We start from the raw sequence: 23,424 nt of genomic DNA on the forward strand, positions 1-23,424 counted from the left end.
CCATTTACAACCAATGGGTTGACACCTACATGAGGATCCACTAACTTCCAAGTTCCATTCTTAATAAGTGCATCATATTCCTTTTTCATTGCATCCTTCCATTCATCACAATTAGTAGCTTCTTCAAAGCAACTAGGTTCGCTAATTGTACAATGATTGAATTCACAGTCATGAGAAACATTGCCTGAATCACCTTTAGAATTCATTCTTGTTTCAAAATCATCATACTTTCTTGGAAATTTTCGAGCACGTGTAGATCTTCGTAAAGGTTGCTGAAGTGGTTGTGATAGTTGTTCATCCTGAAGTACAAGTTCTTCAAGAACACTTTCTAACCCTGTAGAAACAACACTACCCTCCAAGTTTTCTTCAGCAGTAACATCCTCATCATTCTCATGAGTCAAAGATGGAAAAACCATAGACTGAATCTAGAATGGGAACCCCCCCTTCAGTATGTGGGACATCATTATCATATTCAAAATAGAACTTTTTAGATGCAAATTTCTCCAAATGAGTCAGTTTCCTATCGAAAATGGAATTATTTTTATTTGATTCAAGGAAAATAACATCTCTGGAAAGAATGAGCTTCTTGTTCTCCTCATCATACAACCTGTAAGCTATGGAAGTAGTAGAATATGCTAGGAAAATACATTTATGACTCCTAGCACCCAACTTGTTGCGTTGATGTTGAGGAATTAATGCATAGCATAGAGAACCAAAGACTCGAAAATGTTGAACAACGGGAAGACAATTATATGACATTTCATAAGGAGATTTATTATTGATTATAGAAGAAAGACAACGATTGCGAATATAACCTGCACATAGCACTGCTTCTCCCCAAAACAGTAACTTAACATTCTTAAAGAACATCATAGATCTAACCATATTAAGAAAAGTTCTATTCATACGTTCTGCAATGCCATTCTGTTGTGGATTATAAGGTATGGTAGTTTGATGTTTAATTCTATTGTCCTTCAAATATTTTTCAAAAACATGATAAGTGCTCAATAAACTCAATCAACTCAACTCTGACTCAGACTCACTTGACATCTCGAACTTGAACTTGTAGCAGACCATCAACAAAAACTTGCGACCTTTTACCTTCCTTTTCTCCTAATTTCCTTTATTTTCATAAATAAATGTGCCAAAATGGCTTTTCTCCTTTTAATGCCTTTGCCTTAGCCTTTTCCAATTTTCCTTAGCCAAAACATGCATCCAGTGATGCCCATTAGGATATATTTTCCCAACATTTAGCTTGCAATAAGTGTCCCTTAACCGTGGTCATATTTTTCCTTTATTAACTTTTATTACATGAACTTTTCACCAGGGATATTATAGAACCCTCCCCCTTGTGGATCACCATCCTCGGTGTTTAAACACACCAAGACCTTAGCAAAACCATTGAAAAGAAAGCATATTTCCCATGGAGCTTTATAACTTAGCCTGTTGTAGTATTTACAATGAATAACCTGCTCAAAAGAAAAACATCATGACAACATGACAAGATAATAACCATACCACTTATTGGAGCTTTATAACTTAGCTCATGGTGGTATTTACATCAATATACATATACATATAAAAATATTAAAACATCAGCAAAACATATGCCAAACATAAACCAACATTAAACCAAAACTACTTTATCTCAACTAGCAAACAATGAAGGATATAGGGCTCGCATCTAATCTGCCATTTCCCATGTAGATTCTTCAGGCCGAAAGTGCTTCCGCTACACTTTAACTTTCTCTATGGCTTTGTTCTTGAGCATCAGATATTTCCACTGCAATATGCATTGACGCTCCGGCTGGAACTCTCCTTCTTGCTCCACCTGCAATACAGACCAATCAATAACATGATCAACATCCTTTATATACTTATTAAGTAATGAAATATGGAAAACATCATGGATTTTCATTGTTGGAGGAAGTGCAAGTTGGTATGCCACTAGTCCAATCCTCTCAAGGATCTCAAAAGGCTTGCAATACCATGGTGCCAGCTTGGCACATGAACCAATCCTCAAAGATCTTTTCTTGGGCTTGATGGGAAAATACACATGCTCCCAAACCTGAAACTCTTTGAACAACCTGTGATGATTTGCATAACTCTTATGTCTATCCTGTATTACCTTTATATTCTTCTTTATAACTTGAATTTCCTGCTCCATGTCCACTCACACGTCAGGTTCATTAAGTACCCTGTTCACTAGACCACCCCAGTTGATGGGAATGTTACAACTCCACCCATACAATGCCTCAAAAGGACTCATCCTCAATGACTCATGATAACCATTGTTGTATGCGAACTCCACCAATGGTATATACTCTTCCCATTTCCTCTGTTGGTGCATCACATAAATCCTCAACATATCTTCCAAGATCATGTTGACCCTCTCTATCTGACCATCTGTCTGTGGATGATAAGTTGTGTTGAAGGCCAACTATGTACCCAATCCTGCAAATAGCTCCTTTCAAAACTTGGAAGTGAACTTTGCATCCGTGTCTGACACAGTCTTATTTGGAACACCATGTAGTCTCACTATCTCTTTGATGAACACATGTGCTACCTCAATAGATGAATATGTAGTCTTTACTAGAATGAAGTGAGCTACCTTGCTCAACCTATCAACCATGGCCATAATAGAATCATGATGCTTCATTGTCCTCGAAAGACCTATGATGAAATCCATGCAAATGACCTCCCATTTCCATTTCGGAATTGCAATAGGATGTAGTAGACCACCTCGAAGCTTGCATTTCACCTTTACCTTCTAATAGTCTAAACATCTAACTACGAACTCAGGCACTTCCTTCTTCAGATTCGGCCAATAATAGAACTTCTTTACCATTGTCAATGTCTTATGATATCCTAGATGACCCGAATATGATTTCACATGAAACTCCCTCAAGATAAGCTTCTTGATCTCACTGCAATTCAACACATAGATCCTATCTAGAAACCTCACCAAGCCATCAGTCATGAGATGATATTCTGCATCCTGATCACATGTACATGTACCTATAATTTGTTGTAACCTATGCATAATCTCCATGTATTTTTCATCCCGTTGTCCTACCTGCAAGATCATATTTTGTAACTTTGTCCATAAGAGCTTATAACTGCTATATAATTTACTTGTTCCTTCCTACTAAGAGCATCTACAACCCGGTTCTCCTTCCCTTTGATGTATTTGATCTCGAAGTCAAACTCACTAAGGGTAGCCAACCATCTAGCTTTCCTAGCATTTAGATTCGACTGGTCAAACAAATACCTCAACCCACTATGATCACTCATCAATGTGAACCTCTTTCCCAGAAGATAATGTTTCCACATCTTCATTGCATGTATAATCGCTGCTAGCTCAAGATCACGTGTCAGACAGTTCTTCTCACGCTCATTTAGTTTCCATGACTCATAGCACACTACCTATCCTTCTTTCATGAGAAATCCACCAAGTCCCCTTTTGCAAGCATTTGTACACACAACAACCTCCTAGTCCAGATCCACAATCTTTAGCACTGGTGTATGTGTCAACAACTGCTTAAGCTGCTCAAAACTATCTTCACATTCCATCGTCAATTCAAACTTCTTACCTTTCATCAATTCAAAATGTCCCAAGTAATGTACCTCGGTCTGAAATAAGTTTCAATTGCTAAGTTTAGCATAAAATTGATGCTCTCTTAGCAATATCAACACTACTTCTAAATGTTCGACATGTTCCTCCTCATTCTTAGAATATACGAGTATGTCATCAATGAATACAATAACAAACTTGTCCAAATAAGGATGCAACATGCTATTCATCAAACACATGAATGTAGCTAGAGCATTAGCTAAATCGAATGGAACAACAACAAACTCATAATTCCCATACCTGGTCCTGGATGTAGTCATGAAGATATCCTCTTCCTTGATGCATACCTAATGGTATCCCGATATCAGGTCGATCTTAGAGAACATTGTTGCTCCCTTTAGCTAACAAAACAAATCATCAATCCTCGGCAAAGGGTACCAGTTCTTGATCGTTACCTTATTCAGTTGCCTGTAAGTAGTACACAATCTAATAGTACCATCTTTCTTCTTTACAAACAACATTGGTGCACCCCAAGGTGATACACTATGTCTGATGTATCCTTTGTCCAAAATTTCCTTTAGTTGCAACTTTAACTCAACCAACTCATGTGTGCTCATCATGTAAGGTGCTTTCAATGCTGGAGTTTCCATTTGCACTAACTCAATAGAAAAGTATACCTCCCTGTGAGGTGGAAACTCTAGAATTTCCTCTAAAAATACATCTTGAAACTGCTGCAATACTAGGTACATGCTTAATGCATCAGCATCCTCAACTTCCTTACCCTTGTCAAATGCATGCCAAGTCAACACATCCTCATGTATGTCCTAGACATTCTTCATGTCTTCCCACCAAATATCCGCTTTACCTTTAAGACTGAAATTGGTTATCCTTGCTTTCATGTTTTATGAGTAATCATGCAATCTAAATAATTTCCGCATGTCAAGCAACCAAGCCTCTGCATCCTACGATTTCTTCATCTCTCCATTAAAGGTAGGTGGCTTTTCCTTCTTGAACTCCTCTGAAAAATACCCCCTATCATCCTACTATACGGATGATAATGATCATGATCATGATGTTTATCAGAACCAAAACTAGAGTAATACATGTGTCCAATACCTCTCTTTTTCGAAGTGTCCAACGACCTACCATCTCTGATAGTGTCAGATCTATTTGACTTGTGTCTACTATGAGGCATGCTGCCATATGCCCCATTACTTCTATCCTCATGTCCATGGCTAATCTGAAGATGTCCTTGTCGCTACAAATATGATAAACGCTAAAGTAATATTGCTTTCACCTCTATTTGTTTCTCTTGCGCCTGCATGATTTTGTCATTGTCTACTTTGTAACTCCTTATTTATTCTTTCAGACTTCTCAAGGTGTCTGCTAAGTTAGAAGAGTGCCCCACACCACGTTACCCACATGATTCATAGGGATATTATATGTAGTCTACTACCTTGCTACCCATCTGATCTCTTTCCTGCAAGTATACTATGTTAGATAAACCAAATCACCACAGATCATTGTACCTTAGCATAACTCAGGGAGGATATCTTCTTGCAAGATCACCAAATTAGCATGATGCGTGTACAACATAACCATAATAACATATACACATAGATCAATAAGTGCATCAATGCATAACTATCATACTAAATAGGGTTCAGTCATCAATGCAAGGCCATATCAACAATGCATGCTATGACCTCATGTGTGACAACAAACAATACTCCAATAGAAACATTGCCTCATGCAACTATCCACCTGCATAAGAAATGCCTAATCAAATATGCATACACATAACTGTATGTAGTTGAGCATAAGCGATCAATTCTTGTAATCAACCTACAAGACTGATGCATGTGATCAAATAACAAAGAATGCAAACCAACGTACAAGGATGTAATCAAGCTGCATATAATCGTATAACCTTTCATATACTCATGACGATGCATTCCATAAAATCAACATCAAGTTCCTCATGATAACTTTACTACTACCATGATCAATATGATGTAGTGAAATAAGCACATGGAACGTCACTGGAATAGCCAGACACGCAATTGACATGCATGCATGACCAACACATTCACCCTTATCTGTAGCGCCATATATGACCCAAAGAGAGTGCAACCATGCTCTGATACCAATCTGTAACACCCCCTCCTAGGTCTACCCAAAGTAACCATGCCAACTGGGGTAAACTTGAGGAGAGATGCTACTACAATCAGATTCGACCTTTTATGTCATCTTAAGGAACTAGAATCGACGGAACATCGCATACAATCATCCAACATCATCAACAAACCCCTCAGGAGACAAGTCAAGCACTCAGATAGCTTGTCATTGTGTCCCACTAGTATTATTCATCTCTTAGGCGTCAGTCACTCTCATGCTATGGGAAAGGGAGTGACTAGCAACCTAAAGTTGCTCTCATAGGCCTGCCTGCTAGCGACTGTGGTCTAGAATTGCTAGTTCTATGCCAATGACCCCTGGATTTGAGCCACCTTTCTAGCCCAGAATCCTAGCCTATGCCCACAACTTGTTATAACTTTCAGAAATCATTAAAAACATGATAACCATGTTGATCAATCAAAAATCACCCTTAGGACTCGGCTTGAGCATCCCCAACCGAGACTGACATTTTGTCAAACACTTGGCATCAATGCAAACTACAAGTCTAGGATATAATACATAGCATGAATGACTGAAACAACTTAGGAAACATAACTAGAAGGATCACCTCCTTCTCCATTGAACTAATACATCATCAATTAGGTCTTGCATCCATCCATTTAACAGTTACAAGTAAATATATGAAATAACCATGACATGAACCAGTCATTCAACCATGCTTATAACCAGCATAAAACCATACATATAAATCAATGCAAAAGTAAGAGAACATAAATTTTATTAATCATAGGCAAACACGACTAGGTTCGGGACTTCCACGTACCGCCCAACCATAGACATGGTTGAACCAAATCTCTCTTTAGCCAGTCACCCCCATGCCATATTCCAAGCTTGAATGTGGGATCTCATAGAAAAACTAATCCAAGAATAATCAAGGGAATCCAGAGGTTAAACCACTGGTGGGCTCCAGTATTGTAGCAATAATGCTACAACTCCTGGAGCTTCCTTCCTTAATTTTATCAACCCGGTAGTTCGTAACAAACTTGGAAGCGACGGTGCTGTATGCACAAGTACTAGCTCTTGTCGCAGCTGTCACTTGGTTAGCTGGCACAAGTCCGCTAGGGGCTCAAGCAAACTTCTATGAGCTCGTAGAAGAAGCTTTTTAACTGATGGACGAAAGCTAACTCAAAGGAAGCTAATCTATTTGCAGAAAGGAACTGAAAGCCAACAAGAAACGCAAACCCTAGCAAACCCTAATTCTACCAGCTAGTCTTACTGATGCAGAGATGGGAATGCAAACTACTGAAAGAGGTGCCATTACTTCTATGAAGGTAAAATGCATGTGTCTAGACTACCTCTATCTGAAGAAAACATCTTTTGTATTTTTGTTTCAATTATTAGAATTATCATGCATGTGCTTTTAACTAGCTTTTTACTGTGCAGAGGTGGATCAAGGAGGAGAAAGGTTTGAAAAAGGTTGGGAAAATTCAGAGAGGGTCTAAGGGATCCCTAACACCCTTCCCGAGAGTTTCACAAAGTTTGGCTACCAAGAGACCGCGTTTATGAGCTTCTACAGGAAGTCTGCAGGGGTTCTACAGGATGTTTCAGAATTTCTACAGGATGTTCAGTAATTCCTACAGGATGTTCTACAATCGGATTTTGGGTGATGGGTGAGTGGAAGAGGCTGCATGGGTGGATAGGGAGGTAGGAGAGGGGTTTGTAATGACTTAGTGACAGAGAGATGAGGTGATGAGGGGGTGTGCTAAGCTAGTTTGTCTGAAGGAGGGTAGAGGGAATGGAAGGCCGAAAAGGTAGGATAACGTGGGCAGTAGAGTAGTTGAGAGACAAGGGGTCTAATTGGGAGATGAGCAGTTGGCTTGGGCAAGGCTTAGAAGGATGAGAGAGTGAGGGAGTAGCACTGCACAGTGTAAACTGAATCAAATCATCCACGTCCTGCACATAATCGAAACATTCCTAATCTGTCCTAACTGTTTAATGGAACCAATGAACATCAACGTTATTTCTAAGGAAAACCATGTATGGCGCTGAAGCAAAGAAACATTCCAAGAGGTCTGAATGCATGGAAAACTTCTACAAACGAAAATATTGCACCAAAGATTGCATGAGTACGTAAACCAATGTTTTTGGTGGGTAGCACTGTCTGCAATTCCAGCCCCTAGAAAGAGGTGAAAATGAGTGTGCAGGCAACCCTTTTCTGGAACTTTTATCAACTCCAATCTCTTCACTCTATTCTAAACAGCTGAAGCAACTCTATCTTCTAACAATGACCTACTTAACCACACCAAGAAATCTAACTCAACAAACTGCGTTTCAAATGCATGTAAATAAAACCATAATGCTGAAAGAAAAGATAACAATACAAAAGAAGGAGGCCTTAGGCTCTCAGGTTGGGCCCAACCCCGAGAGCTATGGCTCCTTTAAAAGCTCAGAACTGAGATCAAATCTGACTGCTTTCCATTAAAAAAATAATAATCATAAGTCAAAGAGCATGCCAATAATGGCTACAAAAGAGCAAAACCAAGCTAGCAGCTCGTAGTGCAGAATGTGCAACAATGTTTCAAAAGTCATTTTCGAAGGCTAAAGCCTTATCATTTATACATCACGAGGCCCCAAGCTGGCCTCCTAAATCAGTGGGACTTGGCTGACCAAACTAGGAGTGAACTGTTGCTTCCTCAAAATCCGTTTGGCTGCCTTCTAAATCCGGTTGTGGTGGCTGTTGGAGCTCGGTGTTGGGGGTGAAGATCCCGAGGAAGGCCATTTAATGCTGGACAACCCTCCTATGAATCCTCAACCCCATCTTGGCTGTCTCCTGGTCCTTATCTGCTCGGTTTTGTTCCAATCATGTGTCAAAAAACCTGAAATGAGCACGTGTTAGCCACCTAGGAATAGTGACTGCCCTTATTCGTACAAATGACATAAACATACTAAAAAATTATGCATAAGTTATGAAAAATGAAGGATTGAGCAAAGGTAGTTAGGCCAAATGAGCCCAAAATGTTACCAAATTTGGGGCTCATCAACCACCTCCACCCTCATCCAACCATGATCACACCAAAATCGGTGCTTCGATCACAACCGAATAGAACTTGGAATTCGTCAAGAATCCATCACTATCCTTGAGGAATTTTCCTTCTCCTTGTCTCTTAGTCTTTACCGCAATCCAAACCCGGATCACTAGGCCCTAAACTGAGACTCTTCCCTCAAGATTTATCGTGTATCCCGCCAAAACCAATCAAGGGATTCCTAGGCCTTTGGGAATGAACCTTGAGACCACCTCCGCCCCGGATTTCGAAATCCATCCGGTAATTCCAAAGTTCCAAAAACTAAAATAAACATCCCAACATACCATGGCATATGGAAAAAGGCTAGGCTAGGCTGAAAACCACTATCATAACCAGAAAGACCATGCCACCGACAACAAGAGAACCATACACCAACATGCAAAGCCATGCATGTCCAAACTAGCTAGGAAATCACACATGAAAAAGGTTACCGGCAAGTATTCCTACTGAAGCTGCTTGATCCTGCGCTCCTTTCTTCGTTCCTTACATTCTTTTCCTTTCATTTCCTTCCCTTCCCTTTCGTTTGCTCCAAACTAGAGTGCTCCAAGAAACTTTAAGTGACCAAGAGAGTGAGAGAGAGAGATTAATGAGAGAGCTCCAAACCTTAACTGACAAAAACCATGAACTGATCCTCAAAAGCCTTTTTATGCATGAGGCCTCTAATTTCTTCATTTTCCATTATTTTCCTTCAGTTTCCTCCTCACATGCAACCTGTGACCTTTTACCTTCCTTTTCTCCTAATATCCTTTATTTTCATAAATAAATGTGCCAAAATGTCTTTTTTCCTTTTAATGCCTTTGCCTTATCCTTTGCCGATTTTCCTTAGCCAAAACACACATCTAGTGATGCCCACTGGGATATATTTTACCAACATTCAGCTTGGAATAAGTGTCCCTTAACCGTGGTCTTATTTTTCCTTTATTAACTTTTATTACATGAACTTTTCACCAAGGTTGTTACACCAACCCGGGATGGGACTACGACGTTCCACCCGACCGTAGAATGGTTGAGCTAATTCTCTCTTTAGTCATTCACCCCTGTGCCATATTCCAATCATGAATGTGGGATTCAAACCAAAATAACTAACCAGGGCATCCCAAGGCTAAACCACCTCACCCTCATCAATAGAAACCAGGCTTTACCGTAATCCATCTCGGATCACTAGGCCAACAAAATAAATATGTAATGACAGGCTTTACCATGATCTCCACCAGATCACTAGGCCAAAAAAATAAACATGTAATGACAGGATTTACCATGATCTCCACCAAATAACTAGGCCAAAACAAGCATGGATGCCACCAGATTTCTCTGCCTACACTATGAGGAATTTTCATGTCTCCTAGTCTCTCCGGCTTTACCGCAATCCATAGTTCGATCTAGGGATCACTAGGCCCTAACTAAGACACCATTGTCCAAGCTTTACCACATCCATCCCTGGATTACTAGGCCTGATGGAGAGCAACCAAATCTTGGATTTATCGTATATCGTGCCTTTAACCAGTCGAGGATTCCTAGGCCCATCAAGGCACACAATACCTGACTTTACCACAACCCACAGTCTGGTTCAGGGGTCACTAGGTCAGTGGATTTACCAAAATCCACAGTCTGGTTCAGTGATTACTAGGCCATGTGTTCTTTCTTTTGGAGATCCACCTCACTTAGCTTTGAATCCATTTGGTAATCCAACTCAACCAAAACATGAGAACCCCATCACACCATGGCTATTCGAAAATGGAAAGGCTAGGCTGAAAACATTGTCACACCTGTAGAAAACCATGCCATAACAAAAAAGAACCACATGTAATGCCATGCATCCCAAATCTAGCAAGGAAATCACACATGCAAATCGATAGTTTCAAAGAATCTTGTTGTAGCTGCTTGATCCCACTCTTCCTTGCTTGACCTTTGCTTCCTCTCTACCTCCTTTTCCTTTCTTGATCCAATGTTAAGAAAAAGTTAGTCAACTGATCCTCACAAGCCTTTTATCAATGAGGCCTCTATTTTTTTCATTTTCCATTATTTTCCTTCATTTTACTCCTCACATGCAACCTATGACCTTTCACCTTCCTTTTCTCCTAATTTCCATTATTTTCATAAATAAATGTGCCAAAAATGTCATTTTGCCTTTCCAAAGCATTTTCCATCGCCTTTGCCAATTTCCTTTCGCCATAATAACCGAAATGAATACCCACTAGGATGTTTTTCCCACCACTCAACTTGTAACACGTGTCCCATGACCATGGTCCTATATTTTTTTACATGGATTTTTAACTATGGTTGTTACAAAACCCTTGCCCTTAAGGGAACACCGTCCTCAGTGTTCAATGACACCTATAACTAAAAAGACCGCTGAAAAAAAAAACATACTACCCATGGAGCTTTATAACATAGCTCATTGTAGTATTTACAATGACCATCTTCTAAAACACGACAAACATACCGTTTACTAGAGATTTATAACACAACTCATTACGGTATTTTTAATAATAACCACATATACACACATATACATTTTCTTCAACCATCAAATAACCATATTGTCTATGGAGCTTTATAAATCCAACTTGATACAATATTTACAATGATATACACATATGCACATTTTCTCATCCAACAAATACAAGGATGTGATGCCCATATCAACCAAAAAGGGAATCTAGAGGCTCACACCTCCACCCTCAAAAGTAGTATCGGGATTCACCTCCTTCCCAGGAATTATGGAATCCATTGTCCAAGTCAAAGTTGCATCCAATGCCCATCACTACAATCCTACGCCATTTGCCCTCTCAGTGAACAATTACCAGCTCATTGTTCCAGGCACACTCCTAATGTGCATATGATTCCATCTGGAAATGCTAATGACCAAAACAAATCCATCTCTGGCCTTCCCTTCTCTGCTACATAATCCCTTGGGAAATTTGGTCACCCCTTCTGTGTAGTCACTCACCTTCCAAGTTCTCCGACATCCCCTATCCCGAGTGATCCATCCCTTACCAAGGCTTCCTTGCATCGGAAGGTTAAACAAACAAGGCATATACCTACCTCAAAACCATCATACCAGTCATAGCGTGCTCATGGAAATCAATGGACACTATTGGGTACCAGTTTCCCACAATGGTCCTACTCTTGAAGTGCTTTACCAACATACTGCTACTTGCTCAAATTTCTTTCACTACTGCTACTAATTATTGCCATCAATTTCGACCACCCAACTGGGAATTTCATGCTTTCCTGTACCAAGCACATTGTTTCCATTAGGTTTAAAATAAATTGAAATAACTTAAAATCATACCTCATTGGTACCCAGTCAATAAGGTACACCTGCAATCATGTTTACTTCTTGTCATAACAAGTCAAACTAGCATCTTTGACCAAATCATCATGTATAAACATATCACATTAGGTTAACTCAAAACAAAACCATCATAGATCAAAATAATAAATCACATGTAACCATCATAAACCAGAATCATAGATCACATGTAATCATCATAGACCATAATCATAAATCACATGCATAATAAAATTGAAATAAAATACTGATACTTATCCTTTAATCAATCTGTAGCTTCTACTTTGTTCTTATTCTGTACACACACCTGATTAGTTTCCACACCTGGAAAACACCAAGTGACTTCTCGTGCACATGCACATAGTGTGCATCACACACATACAACCACACACGACATACAACACCATGCAATACCTGCACCTACACCTGACATACCACACATACACCTACACCTAGTGTACAACACAACACAATACATACTCCTACATCCGGTGTACACCACCACACAATACATATACATACACATGTCATGATACCATGACTACACAATGCACATACATAGTAACGCATGCCTGCAACACAACATGTACGACATGCACCCAATACTACATGTACACCAATACCATATGTACAACATGTACACAGTACCACGTGTACACAACACCACCTGCATGACGTGTGCACAACATCACATGTACACAACACCACCTACATAATGTGTGCACAACATGACATGTACATTGCACCACATGTACAACGCGTACACAATACCACATGTACACCGTACCACATGCATGACATGTACACGACACCACATGTACATAGTGCCACATGCACGACATGTACACAACACCACCTACACACAACACCACTTGTATAACATGTACACAACACCACATGCAAACATCACCACTTGTACCATCATGCACACAACATCATATGTACATAGCACCACATGTACAACATGCACGCAACACCATATGTACATAACACTGCATATACAACATGTACATAGCACCATATGTACAAAACACTACATATCCAACATGCACATAGTACCATATGTACACAACACCGCATATCCAACATGTACATAACACCATCTATACCCAACACTGCATATGAAATATTCACACAACACTATATGTACCACCATCTACATAACTTTGCATAAACAACATGCACACACAAAATATATACACAACACTGCATGCGCACAACATCACAGATGCAACATGTACAACATATACAACATATGCACAATAGTAGTACCACACATCCAAAACCACACTATCTCTAGCAAGAAACCTTGCTTCCAGTGTCTCTCCTCCATCCATGCTTATCCTAGCATGTCGTGAATCACATTGTTTTCATTCTGCTGTTGTATCTCTCAGCATAGCATGTCCATAACATAAACATAGACATAGTATAATCACATAATATCAACTTGTATCCACATGTTAGTGACCTCAAAGACATGTCAGGCTACTCTTCCCACTTGATTCCTCATGAACCATGAATCTCTTCATGCTACTCACCTGCATAATCAATTATTCCTCCACAAGAATGATCCTGATGACCCTATCAGACAACGTAATACATACATACATATATACACATCAACATAAAATAATGATGATCTTGTTAGACAATGACATGCATACATACATATATACATGCATATATATAAACATTAGCATAAACATTATCACAACATAATTACCAAATACCATGAGGTCAAGGTTAAAAGGACTCCCTTTATCTACGCACACCATGCACAACATTGAGAACAATCATTCCCAACATAGCCAAGGCATCTGACACCTCAAATCCATTTACTTCACCTTTATTGTTACCTTTCTTGTGACTATACTACCATTGTCCATTTACACCAATGGATCGAACCAATCCAACCGATTGTCATATTATTACCTTCAACTTCCCTTGCTCAAGCACCGAGCTTCATTTGGGTCTTACATTACCTGCTAGGTTTCATTCAGCTCTTCTTGAGCTCTATTAACTTTCCTCTTTCCCAACCAATTCCCAAGACTCCAAAAAAAAAGGAAAGAACAAGAAACAAATAAGAAGAAACCATGAGAATCAATAACAATACGACACCACAAATAAAGTGGCATGGCCATGCACAAGACACAAACAAAACTACAAATCAAGGGCAAGCAATGATCCGGATCTTAGGAGGAGGCCCCCAAGATCTAAAAGATTGAAATGGATCTTGGGAGGAGAGACCCCCAAGATCTGAAAACTTGAAATGGATCTTAGGGGAAAGGCCCCAAGATCTAAAAGATTGAAATGGATCTTGGAGTAGAGACCTCCAAGATCTGAAAGATTGAAATGGATCTTGGGGTAGAGAGATCCCCAAGATCTGAAAACTTGAATTGCCATAAGAAAAATAAGAGAATGCCCAATAAACAAAACCACAAAGAAATTTTTTTATTAAAACCGATAATAACTGTAAAGGCTACATTGTGGCGGACAATCTGTCCTTTTACAAAATGTGACTTGTTACTTATAGTATTTTTCAGTTACAATACCACGGGTCAATTCCATGGGTGAATGAATACCATGGGTGGATTTTACAATACCACGGGCAGATGCCATTTACAATACCATGGGTAAATTCCATGGGTGAATGAATACCATGGGTGGATTTTACAATACCACGGGCGGATGCCATTTACAATACCATGGGTAAATTCCATGGGTCGATGAATAATATGGGTGGATGAGTACCATGGGTTGATGCCATTTTCCATTCGGATCATTCCTCCCTCCTTAAGAAGCAATGGTCCCCATTGCGTAAAGTTCCCTCCTGCAAAGCCTTTGTTGAATATGAAGATCCACTGAAGATAAGGGTTTTACGTGGTTAACCCAAAACCCTGATAAATGAAGATCCGAGGATAGAGATACCCTGTAATGTTTGTGACCAACTGTGATTCTGACAGTGTGTGGCCTAGCAAATGGACTTCGATGAACTGTGGGTTTGTGGATGACCCATAACCATGAAGAACGAAGATCCGAGGATAGAGATACCCTGTAATGCTTGTGACCAACTGTGATACTAACAGTGTACAACCTAGCAAATGGACTTCAATGAAGTGTGGGTTTGTGGATGACCCACAACCGTGATGTTGGTTGCTGATGAAGTAGCAGGTGCCTACATAGCCTGGGGTGGGAGGGCACATCTCCAAATAACCCAAGTCGAATGCTGCTATGTTGAAACTGATGAATGTGAAGCAGGTGCCTACTAAAGTGGGGTGGGAGGGCACGTCTCCAATGGGAACCCACTCCGAATGCTGCTCCAGAATTAAAATGGACATAACTCGGCCAATATAACTCAGAATATTTATTATAACCTGTTTTTGGAAGTAGAAGGACCATTTTGCATCTTCCCATATGATGGAAATCCTTATTTTGGCACTCTGAGATCTCAGATTCACGCTGCAACAGTTCCGCCGTCACAAAATTCTGATAAAATAGCTGATTTTAAATCAGCGATATCTCCCACATCCGAACTCCGATTCGACCCATTTTTTTTTTGAAATTGGGTGATTTTTCGAGAGGAATCCAGATCTGGTATTTGTTTTTGTAAATTTTGTACCAAATGTTTCAGATCTGATCTAAAAAGTCGCCGCCCAAAAAAATTTCTACAAAAATTGAAACTGAAATATGCATGTAACCCTCATTCTCATGGAATCGTAACCTGCTTTGATACCACTGATCCGGATCTTGGGGAGAGACCCTCAAGATCTGAAAGATTGAAATGGATCTTGAGGGAAAGGCCCCAAGATCTGAAAACTTGAATTGCCATAAGAAAAATAAGAGAATGCCCAATAAACAAAACCACAAAGAATTTTTTTTATTAAAACCGATAATAACTGTAAAGGCTACATTGTGGCGGACAATCTGTCCTTTTACAAAATGTGACTTGTTACTTATAGTATTTTTCAGTTACAATACCACGGGTCAATTCCATGGGTGAATGAATACCATGAGTGGATTTTACAATACCACGGGCAGATGCCATTTACAATACCATGGGTAAATTCCATGGGTGAATGAATACCATGGGTGGATTTTACAATACCACGGGCGGATGCCATTTACAATACCATGGGTAAATTCCATGGGTCGATGAATAATATGGGTGGATGAGTACCATGGGTTGATGCCATTTTCCATTCGGATCAAGCAAATCACAAAACACCGAAAGCATAAGACTAGAAACAAACACCATGACTCAATCCCATGGTTCCCAATTCTTCCAAAGGAAAGCTCAACCTGAGCCTTCTTCAAAAATTTCATGGCAATCTCTTGCCATGCAATTCCCTGTATCATACTGCCATAAACACATAATTGTTAGTGTATAAACAAATATACCAATATACCAGTTATATTACCTTGTTGTGCCAAGCACGTTGCCTTGCAGTTGAACACGTCTATGCGATCTCTCAAGGGACTCCAATTCCCTTGACAGATCTAGTTATAACTAGATACCAATTGTTATACCTGTCAAATACATGTCCATGAATATAGAACATATTCACATAATTTCAGAAAATATTAGGGTTAAGAAGAATTCTTGTATGCAAATCAATCATTCGTTTGGAATTAGGGTTTCCAAATGTTGCCAAAGGAATTCTTACCCAATTCCTTTCTTTTACCATTACCTTGATGCAACAAAGTCTTACTATGTATTGTCACATCACCCAATGGATAGTTATATAAAAAAATTCAACTATTACCTTGTCATGCTAATACCAAGCATGTTTCATGTAATTGTTCACACATGTCAACCACATGTTCCAAATATCAAGACAATCATATCTATCAATTTGAAATCAACCTTTATCAAGACTAACAATCATGTCATAATCCAGAGTCAACTCATAGCCATTAGACATAATGCTACAATTGTCACCTATTACACTCAAGTACATGTCATCTATCTCAACACATATGTGTTAGTATAATCATCTTAAAACAAGATCCTTCCTTCATGCAATCCTATAGACAAATTCTCACATCATGCAATAAATCAAAAATTCAACAAAGTATAAACGTACCATGTTAGATAAATCAACTAGATGACATAATGGACACCAAACACTCTAACACCAAATAGATGACATAATCAAACAATGAAGCACAAAGTATACTACATAATCAAACCCATACCTTAATGTATATTAGGGGAGGCTATCTTGTCTTCACAATCAAGCTAGATTATCATGATATAACTTCACAACATATCAACTCAACCATAAATAAGGTCATGATATCCATAACAGTAACTATCTACCAAGTTCACATCATAAACTCATAAACAATTTTCATTCATGCATAACAATCACATATGCACATCCAGTCTATATTAGTACACCACATTGTCATAAGTACATTATCTCATACCTGAATGTGACAACCATAACCATCTACACAGACCAATCCAAATTAGTATGATAACATCAATATCTTAATGTAATAACCCTAATCATCAAGTGACTAGCATATAACAACAAGAAGTTATATATCATGCTCATCAACAACTTGTAAACTAATAATCAAGCTAACTATCATATAACAACAACAAGTTAACCTATAACATACTCATCAATAACATATAACATAGTCATCAAGTTATCTAATATAAAAAAATGATAGCAATGCTTGCAACCACAAGTTACTATCATTCATGACTATCTGACACATGTGCACATGAATACACTAATCAACTAGCATCTATCATGTATGTAGCAATAACATCAATAGAATGAAAGGCATACACATAACCATAATGCATATAATAATCATTAACCTACAACTTGCATGCCCAACATACAAACATGTATAACGACATGCTCTTACCTCGAGGTCCAATGCTGCAACTTCACTTTAATGATATGCACCTCCTGCTCTATCTCAGCCAACACATTAGCATCATAACATACCAATATCACCACGATGACCTATTTGCATACAATGACCTTATGCATAACAACCTTCACCGTGAAAATGCATGCATAATAACATAGCAAATGCATATACAACCATACACTCATGACGACATATTCCACAACAACACCATCAATCTTCACATGGTGACATCACTACAACCATGATTATTACCATGCAAATGCAACAAGCACATGGAATACAAACATAAGGAACACATATGCAACCAAAATGAATGCACGACCAACACACTGCCCATCTAGTCTGATGGGTGAACCATGCTATGTTACCACTCTATAACACTCTCCTCCCACATCTACCCAAGTAACTGACCAACCAGGGTAAACATGCGACGAGAAGTTACTATGATATTATTTGAGCTCCTAAGTCACCTTAAGGAAGTGGAACCGATAGAAACAAACCATACAAACCTTCCACATTAGTAACATGACTCCCAAGAACCATCCCAAGCACTCAGGTAACCAAACCCTGGGTCCCACTGAGTTTTTGGACCATTAAATCCCTAGACACTCCCTTGATATGGGCATGCATGCATCCAAGAGGCTATGGAAGCTCCCATGGCATGGATATGCATGTGTCCAAGGACATTTCTGCCAGGCGTTGTGCATGTGTCTCTGGGATTTGAGCCACTTTTTTCAGGCCCAGAACCCAGAGCTCAATGACACTTTTAGAACCGAAAGATAACAATAGAATAAGGAAACAAATGAAATTACTTGAATAAGGACTTGACTGGACCCCTACTAACCATGACAGGAATTTCATCAAACATATCACAAATATGTAATCTAACGGAGTAAAAAATAGATCTAAGCATAGGGGTCTCCTATTTATCTTAGAATCGCTAAGAAGCATTGTTACCTTATATCATTAGCTGCATTATCATCTATTAGGTTATAGATACATTTTTCATTCATTTACAAATCAAAACATGAGGAGAGCCATACATCATTAATGTCATAATACTTGCTTATAACCACCATAATAACAACATAAATATCAAATATACATCATCCATAGAATCCACATATAAACCAATACATTTATACATAAGATATCAAGGAAATAACCTCTTATTAATGAATGCAAAATCCAACACAGGATGGGACTACCATGTTCCACCCGACCATAGAATGGTTGAGCCAATTCTCTCTTCAGCCATTCACCCTCATGCCATATTCCAAGCATGAATTTGGGACTCAAACAAAAGAACCAACCAAGGCATCCTGAGGCTAAACCACCTCACCCTCATCAATAGAAACTAGGCTTTACTGTAATCCATCCTGAATCACTAGGTCAACACAATAAACATGTAATGATAGGATTTACCATGGTCTCAACCAGATCACTAGGCCAAAACAATAAACATGTAATGACAGAATTTACCATGATCTCCACCAAATCACTAGGCCCAAACAAGCATGGAGGCCACCAAATTTCTCCGCCTACACCATGAGAAATTTTCTTGTCTCCTAGTCTCTTAGGCTTTATTGCAATCCATAGGTCGATCCAGGGATCACTAGGCCCTAAACAGAGACACCACTCTCCAGGCTTTACTACATATACCATCCTGGGATTTCTAGGCCTGATGGAGAGCACCCACCTCTTGGATTTACCGTATATCCTGCCATTAACCGGTTGAGGATTCCTAGGCCCACGAAGGCACACAATACTTGGCTTTACTACAACCCATAGTCTAGTTCAAGGGTCACTATGTCAGTGGCTTTTTTGAAATCCACAATCAGGTTCAGGGATTACTGGGCCATGTGTTCTTTCTTTCAGGGATTACTTATCTTTGAATCCATCTGGTAATCCAAGTCAACCAAAACATGATAACCCCATTACACCATGGCTATTGGGAAATGGCAAGGCTAGGTTGAAAACACTGTCATGGTTGGAAAAAACCATTCCATAACAGAAAAAAACCACATGCAATTCCATGCATGCCAAATCTAGCAAGGAAATCACACATGCAAATCGATACCTGCAAAGAATCATGTTGTAGTTGCTTGACCCTTCTCTTCCTTGCTTGATCTCTTCTTCCTCTCTGCCTCCTTTGCCTTTCTTGATCCAATGATGAGAAAAAGACTTGTTAACTGATCCTCAGAAGACTTTTTATTAATGAGGCCTATATTTTCTTTATTTTCCATTATTTTCCTTAATTTTCCTCATCACATGAAACCTATGACCTTTCACCTTCCTTTTCTCCCAATTTCCATTATTTTCATAAATAAATGTGCCAAAAATGCCATTTTGCCTTTCCAAAGCCTTTTCCAATTTCCTTTAGCCATAATAACCAAAATGAACACCCATTAGGATGTTTTTCCCACCATTCATCTTGGAATACGTATCCCATGATCATGGTCTTATATTTTTTTACATGGATTTTTAACCATGGATATTACATGACCATTGGATAGTGCTTTTAATGCTTCAGTTGGTAGGTACCCCAAAAAATAGGCCCTTTAGATTTGAAGCCTTCTGTTTATAGAACCCTACCTTTATGGAGAAAATCAAAGGATGGTGGGAGGAGTGGATCTCAGTCAGAGGTTCGAAAATGTACACCCTGTGGGATAGGTTAAAACATATTAAGGTGAAATCAAAGCAGTGGAATAAGACAGAATTTGGGAACATCTTTTAAGTGGAAAAAGAATTGGAATAGAAAATAGAAACACTGCAACAAAGATTTATCTCTGAAGGGTACTCAGAGGATAGTAAGGAAGAGGAGATGGAGTTACTAAAGAAATGGGAGGATAGATGTAAATAAGAGAAAATTATATGGAGACAAAAATCTCAAGTGTTATGGCTCAGGGAGGGGGAAAGAAACAATAAATTATTTCACCGGTTAACACTCAATCATAGAAACTCCAACAGAATCCTTGGAATAAAGGATGAGAGGGGGCAAACTTTTGAGGCTCATCAAGACATTGAGGAGGTCTTGGTCTAGCAATTCCAAAATGTAGCTAAAGATCCCCAAGTGTAGATAAGGGTAGATATCCAAAGGATTGCGAGGCATATTCCGAAGATGCTCACTGAAGAGTACAACAAGAATTTAAATAACTCGGTCTCCATGGAGGAAGTGGAATTGGCAGTGAATGAAATGGCTAATGGAAAATCCCCTAGACCAAATAGATTTACTATAAATTTCTTTAAATATTGTTGGGAAATTGTCGAATATGATATTTATGAGGTGGTGGAAGATTCCCAAGGGTTAGCAAAAATTCTCAAAGCCTTTAATTTGACTTTTATAACCCTTATTCCCAAGGAGGAGCTAGCTAGTACGCCTAAAATGTTCAAACCGATATCCCTGTGCAATGTTTGATATAAAATCATATCCAAAGTAGTAACTAATCAAATGAAAACAATTCTTCTTTATGTGATCTCGAAGAACAACCTAGTTTTGTGGAGGGGAGATAGATTCTGGACAATGTAATCTTGGCACACGATGTAGCTCACTTGGTGAAGACCCAGAAAAGGGCAGTATGATTATGCAATTAGATTTATCTAAATATTATGACAAGATCATCTAGGAATACATGGTAGCAATGTTACAAACATTTGGCTTCGATGAACATTGGATCAACTAGATTATGACAATGGTCTCATCACCTAGTTATTCAATTTTAATTAATGGAGCCGCATCAAAAAATTTCTTCTTGTTGAGAGGAATTCAACAAGGGGACCCATTGCTTCCCTTATTAATTATCTTAGTGATGGAAGGACTTGGGAGGGTGATAAGAGAGGCCAACAGAAGAGGAGACATAAAAGGACTTAAGTTTCATGAGGATGCTTAGGCGACCACTCATAAAAACTTTTTATATGATACTATGCTTCATGGAGTTCCTACGGTTCAGGAGGCATGCCATTTTAAAACCATTTTGGAAACCTTCATGAAGACATCAGGTATATTAAACCAGTCAAAGTATATGATTTTATTTTTTACCACTCACATTGCTATCCAAAGAAATATATCAACTATTCTAGGGTTCCAAAGGAAACCCCTCCCTTCTATGTATTTATGTGTTCCCCTAACAGTGAAAGCCTAGGAGAAATCCACCTGGGAGAGAGTAATTTCCAACCTTGAAGTCAAGGTTAAAAGATGGAAGGTGAGAGCTCTGAATTTGTTGGGGTGACTGGTACTAGTAAAGGCAGTGCTCCAGGCTATCCCAGGGTACATGTTATCTATTCTTCATGTACCTAAGGGAGTGCTCCAAAAAATAAGGGAGATCAAAAGAAACTTTTAGTGGTGAAGGGAAGAGGAAACAAAAATGGGCAATAGTGGTATGGAATACTATTTGTAAACCCAAGCATGCAGGAGGGCTGCAATATTTTAAGATAATTAACAGAGCAAATGGGGCCAAATTATGGTGGAAATGGTTAAAGGGAGGGGAGACAACATGGGAAAAACTATGGAAAGAAAAATATGCCCCTAATTTTCAACTATAAGACCTAGTAAGGCTCACAGGTTCAATCCAAGGTTTGGCTATATGGAACCTAGCATGGACTAACAGAGAAATTATACAACAACATAAATTTTGGGAAATTAGAAATGGAAAGGATGCCCTATTATGGGAGGATGCCTAGCAACAACAACTAAAATTAAACAAACAAAAATGGTAGGATCTGTTAGACTCCGTCTTGTCAGTCAATGAGAGATTGATTCTTCTTCAGTAAGTTTGTATCTGGTCAAGTGTGATATAACACTTTCCAGAGCAGAGCATCGGCTAGGTGAAAAGCAAAGTAAGGCAAGGAAATTCTGCAGTGGCATATGTCTGTTCCTAGTTCTGATATGAGTCATTTGGGCTCCTATGTTGATGTACAGTAGTGGCAATCCAACTAACATTGCAAATCCAATTAAAGATGTAAGCGCCCAGATTGATATCAAAACAGGAGGCGGTAGATTGACACTCTACCAAAACTGTCTTTGTCGTTGTCTTTCTTGGAAGAGAACACAACATCAGGGGGAAAACATATTTGTGCCTACATTGACATTACCTTGACAAAAAATAGAAACATGAAAATGTAGAAAAGTCGAGACATGATCAAGTGATAATCAGTGGATCAGTTGAGAAGTATTTGTTTGGCAACTCTGGAAATATTAGTCAATCACAAGCCTATCACCTGCACCCTTGGAAAAAGTTTCATAGCTCCAACATAATCTCCAGATATGAATGTCCAGTTTGAGACAGAGCCGATTGCAACTACTCAGAGTTCCCAATACGTTTTAGAACATCCACATAAAGCTTTTGGCACTTGCTTACCGGATCCAGGTCCAAGTGTAGCTAGCAAAATTTTCACATCTCTCTTGAACAATCTTCCGGGTCTCATGAGTGGATCCATGGTAC

At 39.0% G+C, this 23,424-nt stretch overlaps 1 protein-coding gene across 1 annotated transcript in view; it reads left to right on the forward strand.

Annotated features, from left to right (window-relative positions):
- LOC149190818 (uncharacterized) overlaps positions 1-23,424 on the forward strand; it is a 31,481-nt gene that overhangs the window by 6,610 nt on the left and 1,447 nt on the right. The window lies entirely within an intron of this gene.

The sequence above is a fragment of the Pinus tabuliformis genome, chromosome 3_1 (genome assembly GCF_031772625.1).
Source record: "Pinus tabuliformis cultivar Carrire ecotype Pingquan chromosome 3_1, CPIR1, whole genome shotgun sequence".
NCBI classification, from domain to species: Eukaryota; Viridiplantae; Streptophyta; class Pinopsida; order Pinales; family Pinaceae; genus Pinus; species Pinus tabuliformis.